The sequence below is a fragment of the Pseudochaenichthys georgianus genome, chromosome 15, assembly GCF_902827115.2.
Source record: "Pseudochaenichthys georgianus chromosome 15, fPseGeo1.2, whole genome shotgun sequence".
Lineage (NCBI taxonomy): Eukaryota > Metazoa > Chordata > Actinopteri > Perciformes > Channichthyidae > Pseudochaenichthys > Pseudochaenichthys georgianus.
In genome coordinates, this window is record NC_047517.1 from 8,227,035 (window position 1) to 8,235,590 (window position 8,556).

At 40.3% G+C, this 8,556-nt stretch overlaps 1 long non-coding RNA gene across 1 annotated transcript; it reads left to right on the plus strand.

Moving 5' to 3' along the window:
- Positions 1–6,031: 6,031 nt before the first annotated feature.
- LOC139435215 (uncharacterized) lies at positions 6,032–7,779 on the plus strand. Its single transcript, XR_011644497.1, has 2 exons — positions 6,032–6,618; positions 6,905–7,779. It is a non-coding gene; the product is annotated as an uncharacterized lncRNA (long non-coding RNA).
- The last annotated feature ends 777 nt before the right edge of the window (positions 7,780–8,556 follow it).

Genomic DNA, 8,556 nt, shown 5'->3' on the forward strand with positions numbered 1-8,556 from the left:
TAGCATGGTAAATCGTCACATGTTCACGTCTTGTCGTGATACCGGGTTGGTTTTAACTGTAATAGCTTTTTTGGCCCTTTAACTCAACATTTGTAGCTTATTTTAAATCGTTTTTTCTTGTAGAGTTGCAAAAAAAACCAATTGATCTGCTTAAATATATCAGTCATTTTATTTTAGTGATGTGTACCCCCTCCACATATGCAATGCAACAACTGCATCAGTCAGAACCTGCCAAAACTCACTACGTGCCACAAAGAGGTCAGGAGTCACATGCATGTGTGAATATAAAAAATAAAAAAAAGGAATTATTTTTTTCTTTTTTCTTCCAACTAATAAGGTATACATGGATCGGATTTCGAGGTGTAGTCGTGGGGGAGGGGGTATGCAGTTCGGTGGACTAAGGATAGCACCACTGCTTTTTGCAGATGATGTGGTTCTAATGGCTTCATCGGTCTGCGACCTTCAGCACTCACTGGATCGGTTCACAACCGAGTGTGAAGCGGCTGGGATGAGGATCAGCACCTCCAAATCTGAGGCCATGGTTCTCAGCAGGAAACCGATGGACTGTCCACTCCAAGTAGGCAATGAGTCCTTGCCCCAAGTGAAGGAGTTCAAGTATCTCGGGGTCTTGTTCTCGAGTGAGGGAACAATGGAGCGTGAGATGGGCCGGAGAATAGGAGCAGCGGGAGCGGTACTGCAGTCGCTTTACCGCACCGTTGTGATGAAAAGAGAGCTGAGCCAGAAGGCAAAGCTCTCTGTCTACCGGGCCATTTTCGTTCCTACCCTCACCTATGGTCATGAAGGATGGGTCATGACCGAAAGAACGAGATCGCGGATACAAGCGGCCGAGATGGGTTTTCTCCGCAGGGTGGCTACCGTCTCTCTTAGGAATAAGGTGAGAAGTTCAGTCATCTAGGAGGGACTCGGAGTTGAACCGCTCCTCCTTCGCTTCAAAAGGAGCCAGTTGAGGTGGTTCGGGCACCTCATTTCATTTCATTTCAAACCTTTATTTATACAGATAAAATCCCATTGAGATCATTGATCTCTTTTCCAAGGGAGACCTGCTCAAGTAGTTCCACATGAAACATAAAAACATAAATAGAACAACAAAAGGACATCATACAGCATCATTTACAAAATTATCCACATAAACAGGTACCAATAGCTTCCGATTGAGTAGCATCCAACCGAGCTTTAAAAACATTTAGTGGAACCAGATTGTTCAGTTTCCATTTAATTTGCAGACTATTCCAAGACAGAGGAGCTGCGCATCTAAAAGCTGTCTTCCCTAAGACAGTCCTAGCAGTTGGCACATTTAATAAAACCACAGCATTCGATCTCAGGCAGTAGCCACTTACAATTTTCCGTGAGATCAGGGAGCAGATATAAGATGGAAGTTTCCCTAACATGGCTTTGTATATAAAAATGTACCAGTGACTGAGCCTCCGTACAGTTAGTGAAAGCAAACCAGCCCTTGCATACAGGGTACAGTGATGGGTTAATGCTTTACAGTTTGTCACAAATCTCAGTGCACTGTGATACGCAGCATCTAACTTGACCAGGCAATTGGCAGGTGCATTCATATACACCAGATCCCCATAGTCCAGCACAGGTCAAAAGGTCACAGAGCCTTTTCCTGGCCTCAAGCGAGAAACAGGACTTGTTTCTGAAAAAGAACCCTAGCCTAACCCTCAGTTTTTTTAGCAGGTTATTGACATGAAGTTTAAAAGAGAGACAATCATCAAGCCAGATACCAAGGTATTTGTAACAGGCAACAACTTCAAGTTGTGTTCCTTGCATAGTTACAATATCTAAAACAGGCTCTGGTGTCTTTTTAGCTTTTGAAAAGAGCATTACCTTGGTTTTATCCACATTTAAAATAAGCTTTAATTCAGAGAACTGAGTCTGAATAGTGTTAAAAACAGCCTGTAATTTAACAACAGCCTCCTTAATGGTGGGACCTGCACAATACATTACAGTATCATCCGCATACAAATGTAAAGTAGCTTCATCCACATTATCACCTACGCTGTTAATATATATGGAGAATAAAAGTGGTCCTAAAACAGAACCTTGTGTACACCATTAGAAATGTTTAACCACTCAGAAGACAGTCCATCAAAATGAACACATTGGGACCTTTCAGAGAGGTAGTTCACAAACCACCCCACTGCAAGGCTGGATATGCCAATACTGAGTAGCCTCTGCTTTAAGATGCGATGATCAACAGTGTCAAACGCTTTGGAAAGGTCAATAAACAGAGCTGCACAACTCTGCTTATTATCTAAAATACTAGTAATGTCATTCACCACTTTCATTGTCGCAGTGATGGTGCTGTGTTTCTTTCTGAATCCTGACTGATGTTTAGACAGGATGTCATTTGTACATAAAAACTCCTTTACCTGTTCACTCACAAGTCGTTCGAGCACCTTAGCCAGAACTGACAATTTAGAGATTGGCCTATAGTTATTTAAAATAGTTGCCTCCCCTCCTTTCAGTAAAGGCAAGACATAAGCAGACTTCCATACTTTTGGAATTGTATTTGTGCTGAGGGAGTGGTTAAAAAGAGAAGTAAGAGGTGGAGCAATAAAATCTGCAGCTATCTTTAAAAAGAAAGGTTCTAAGTTGTCCGGGCCAGCCGGTTTCCTAGGATCTAGCTTAGATAAGGCTTCATGAACAACATTAACAGTAAAAGGAGTAAAACTGAAAGGGTTTTCCAGACCACATTGTTCAGAGTCACAGACTGTGGTGTTCACAGAAGCAGAGTTAGTGACAGAATCAAACATAGAACCGCAGGACACAAAATGCTCATTAAAGCCATTTAGGGTAACACTTTACAATAAGGTACACAAAATGTGCTTAGTTACTGAGGAACTACTAGATAGTTAATGGTTAGTTAATGAGTAGTTCCTCAGTGAACTTATGGTTAGTTACTGGTAAACAGACTGGGGGGTACTGTATTAATGAATCATTCGTTAATGGTTAGTTAATGAGTAGTTCCTCAGTGAACTTATGGTTAGTTACTGGTAAACAGACTGGGGGGGTACTGTATTAACGAATCATTCGTTAATGGTTAGTTAATGAGTAGTTCCTCAGTGAACTAATGCTTAGTTGCTGGTAAACAGACTGGGGTACTGTATTAATGAATCATTCGTTAATGGTTACTTAATGAGGAGTTCCTCAGTGACTGCGATGGATGGTTAGTTAGTTACTGGTAAACAGACTGGGGTACTGTATTAATGAATCATTCGTTAATGGTTACTTAATGAGGAGTTCCTGGGAGACTTTGATTGAAGCAATGGTCCGCTGCAGCAGGGCACATTTAAACCTGCCATCTTCGGCTGGCTTGGGTCCCACCCTGGATCAACTGGTGGAGGTGGATCCGATTTACCTTACCATTACTTAGGCCGTTTGGGTACGGTAAACTCAAGGAACGCAAACAAAAACAGTAGTTACCCATTACCTAATGATTACCTTACCGTTACTAAAACAGTAGTTACCCATTAAGTAATGCTTACCTTACCATTCGTTAAGCATTGTGTGTCCCCTCAAGTAAAGTAATGCATCACAAACAGTAGTTACCCATTACCTAATGCCTACTTAACCATTCGTTAAGCATTGTGTGTCCCCTCAAGTAAAGTAATGCATCACAAACAGTAGTTACCCATTACCTAATGCCTACTTAACCATTCGTTAAGCATTGTGTGTCCCCTCAAGTAAAGTAATGCATCACAAACAGTAGTTACCCATTACCTAATGATAAACAAACAAACAAACCCTGTGCACTCAAGTTTACATTTTTATTTAAACAACAATCCAAAGGACACTAATAATGAAAACGAGGTTGCTTTCAGAACTTGCGAAAGTGGCGTATGTCATGCAGCAATCTGCCTAAGGGACCATCTTTGTGTTCATTTGCCAGCCAATGTGTCCACTCGATCAAAGCAAGATGACTCTTCAGAGTCTTCACTGTGCGGTTTCCTCGCAGTCTCCAGACCTGTGACTTGTACGTTGACCAAGCCCGCTCAATGTTTTGGGTGTGGGCTCCTGTGTCTGGGTTCACAAATGACCGGCTGTGGTTCACAGAGAAATGGACAAAGCCACTTTCTGCGATTGCAGTGGTGTATGCCCTCCACATGTCCGTTATCACCGTGGTCCCTTGGCGAACGTATTTTGTGACCAGAGGAATTAAGTGGCGCCGTGATCTTTGTTTCACCAGCCTCAGGATAGGTCTTCTCCTTTTTCCTCTGATGCCCAGCATTCCAAAGACCCATTTTCTCCTCCTCCACGTAGAACCGAATCTTCCCCTACCATACTGTAATAAAGCAGTGAAAAAGGACAACAGTTATATAAAAATAAACATCAGGCATTTCAATTGATAAACAAAGTGAAATGTGTTTATTTGCTTTCTTTTACAATTTAAAAATATTCACTTCCTTTCTCAAAAAAGAAGAGAAAAAAATTAAAATGTCGTGGTACAAACAGAAAAGGCTGTTTCATTTTATTAAGTTAAAGTTTGCTTATTTTGCTGCAAGAAACATGAAAATGTAAGATATATATTGGAATTAGATGATATATAAATAGATTATGCACTTTTAAAATGTTAGTAATACAAAGTAAGAATAAGGATTTATTTCCTTAATGATCTGATTGGATGAGATCATTCTTAGCTTCTAAATTCTTTTTTTCTGTTATTTGACTGTGTATACACTGTGGAGCTGGCTCTCTCTAATGTATACTTTATCTCGCCAGTCACAAGGGTGTGAAATGACACAATTATAAAATTACATTACTTTGCTCATTCATTTGTTAATCTCTGACCTTAAAAGATATGTTGTTATTTCACCTTGAAAAACAAAGGTTTTAGTTTTAGTGAGGCCAAAGGCTAAGGCTCTGTAGTTTATACACACCTTCCTTTTGTGGTAGAAGTTGCTTTCGTCCAGCATGACAAATTCGTTTGGTCCTCCAAGTCTCTGCTTTCCCCTCCTTTCTCTCCTCTTGATTGCACTCTTGCAGACCTTCCTCAACTTCAGGCTAATTTTTGACAGCGTGCGACTGCTTCCTGCCACGCCATCCTGCAGCATGTAAATTTGCCTTAGCTGCAGTCCCTGGGAAAATCTGTTAAAGATCAATATAGAATTACTAAATATGAACAAAAGCATATGAAGAAGAACGCATTCAGCACCAGTGGCTAATGTATAATTAATTATATAATTCACATTAGACATTTGTTATTACTCAAGATGAAACAGAATATTTTAATGTTGCTAATTAATTATATCTATCAAGTTTCCCTGTATCAGAGCATCTACACATGTATTGTTAAGCTATTAGAATAATCACACATTGTAACATTCTGAACCCATTTTTTTGTTGAGGAACATTTTGAATGCAGGAATTTTACTCTAACAGAGTATTCGTACACTCTGGTACTTTTACTTTTACTCTAATACAAGATCTGAGTACTTAATACTAAGTGCAATATCTGAGTACTTCTGTTTTACTCAAGTACAATATCTGAGTACTTCTACTCAAGTACAATATCTATTCTGTTTATAGCCTATGAGAAAAACTATTAGAAAACGAAAGCTAAAGCTAATGTTAGCAGATAGTGACAATGTATGCTAGTTAGCTAGCTCAACGATTCCTTAAATAATATTGCGACAGAAACATTTTTCTGTTCACATCACGCTCTGCCGCTCCAACAGGGAGCTCTGCTCTGAACACCCGAACGGTAAGGCGATACGTCCGTTCTTATTGTGCATCCATGGGTAAAGGTAAAACCTTTATATATACAGTATATGGTTAAGGGTAAAACGCATACAGAACACGTAACATGAAGGTGCCGGGCGGCGCGGTCCCGTGGGTTGGATGCGCGTTCATAATGCCGAGGGAAATAAATCTCGAGTGTTCTCCTCAGAGTCCGGCGCACTTCCTGGGGGCTTGGTGTGTGAAAGCGGCGCCACACCTCCAAGCAGCCTGCGTTGTGAACATAGACTGTATATATAAATGGACGTAGGGTCCGTGACGTCACCCATAGGATTCTGCAGAGTTGCCGTGAAGCCCTTAGTAGGCGGAGTCGGCCACTAACGGCTCGACAGTGACGTCAGAGTCTAACTCCCGCCTTCTCCCGCCTGCTCCAAATAAGGGCAAAGAGGCGGTGCTGAGGCGGAGCCGAGGTGGGACAGGGCGGGACCTGCTGCCACCGAGCGTGACGTTCCAGACCTAGCTCAGGCTAAGAAGCTAAGCTAACATGCTCTATTAAGTATTAAGCTAACAACCTATGCTAACAACCCAGCTTGCGGTCACTGCTCCTCGTTCCCGGCATATTCTGAAGGTAAGATACCCTGTAACTTTACAAAACTTGTCCTTTTGATTTAAAGGTTCTTGAACCTACACTATACAATTGTTTTTTAAGTGCTTCACCGTTTTTCTAATATAAATGTCATTTGTAACTAAACTTTGTAAACTAGCAGAGATATGGCCAGTGTTGCGTGAATTAAATGTGATTAATGAAATATGACTGTAGAAAAAGAAAGGTGCTTTTATATTGATTAAAACATTTTTATTTATTTCAGAATTAAGAAAAAAGAAGATCCACGCCAAACTGCACAACCTGTAAGTTGATGGTCCTGGCTTACTTTACAGGACTTCAGATGGTTGACATTACACACAAACATACTATACATATACATGTATGCACAATTGTAGATAAACAGCACACAGTATATAAATATATATATATATAAACTGTGTGCTGTTAATCTGTTTTTTGTGGTTTTGCTCTCTTGTTACTTTTAACCATACAGGTGTGATTTCATAGTTATTTTGTATGTTATTGTCAAAGGAAATGAGCAACCCTTTATTTGATATTCATTTATTTTCATTTATTTTCCTCCCATAGTGACTATGGATAATCGGGAGCTATGTCCGGCGTGGAGCCCAGAGAGCTACAGAGACCATCAGCAGCAACCTTGGCGTCGACCTGAGGGTGTGCTGGTTCGGTTGGGGTGGACTGTGCTGGAGAGGTGTCCTCCCTTTCTTTTCCTACTCCCCGCGAGGAAGAGCAGTCCCGGATGTCCTCCTCATCCACTGTGGCGGCAATGACTTGGGGGATGTGCCCAGTGTTCAGTTGCTGAACCAGATGAAGGAGGACCTGGACCAGCTTCACCATCGGCACCCTGGCTTGAAGATCATGCTCTCCCAGAGGCGCCGGTGGAGGGCTGGTGCAAATCCTGTCAAAATTGACAAGGCCCGGAAGTTTGTTAACAGTGTTATGGCTACTTTTGTTCATAGCCTAAATGGTGCCATTGTTGACCACTCCAACATTAGACATGACAGTCCTGGGCTGTTTTTGCGAGATGGAGTTCATTTCACCCCTAGGGGAAATTATATTTTTTTTAAGTCACTAGCCAATTGCCTGAAAGACCACCTCCAAAGACTGTGAACTGCTAAAATGTCAGTATCACTGTCTTTGGATTTGGCCTTTAGAGTATGTATTCTAAGGCCCTTGCTAAACCCAGACTGTCATGGCTAATGTTAAGTTAGATATTACATCTGTAGCCATAACACTGTTAACATGGCTGCTCTTCCTCTTCCCCACATCCCACCCCCCCCTCTTACCCCCATTGGACTCTGCAGCTCTCCAGGCCCATGCTGGGCATGGCTGTCTGTCAAACCTTTTATTTTGTATTTGTTATGATGTTTTTTGTTATTTGATTTGTTAAAATAATTATGTATTTATGTAAATATTGAAAATAAATTACATTCATATTTTCACTTCTTTTGTCTACTGCTTACTGAAAATGTTAGCTATCACATCCAAATGGGACTATCAAATGAAAGGATAAGCTTACCATACAATACAGAAAACATTACACATTAAGGCTAAAATCTTTTCCCAAGCCGGAGCAGTCTGAAAAGAGTCCCAAGTTTAAAAACACAAATCTTGACAATGAATACTACGCCGTCATTTATCAGCGACAATGCAAACAACAGGAAGGTCTCCCCTAGTCCCATGTATTTTGGCATCAATGTCATAAGCATACCATAGAATGTAATTATGAAGTGAAATACCCACAATCCCTACAGGGTCGTAACGTCACAGAAGATAATACCTTTTAGAGAGTTTTGTTCAGTATGCAGATAAATATTTGTTTTACAATAGAAACATTTTTCTCCATAAATGTTCCCACATGTTGTGAGCATCAACTTTAAATCTTTTGTCAACAAATAAAAAACATCTTAATTTCCTTTAGGACAACATTTTGTTTATAACACCACTACATTAACAATAAGCATAGGCAAATGATAACTGTCAACATTTAAGATTGTGCTTTTACTCTTTATTTAATCATATCTATTTACATTGAAAATGTGATAAAGCCACATTGAAAGTTACATCTTGCATTTTATGAAAAGTAAAGGTTTCGAATCATTTTATGACTTAAGTACACGAGAAAATAAATTAAAGATGTGCAACAACTGTATCAGTAATTAAAATGATATAACTTATGTACAGGGTTGAGAGGGCTACTTGCCAAAAACACAACCAGT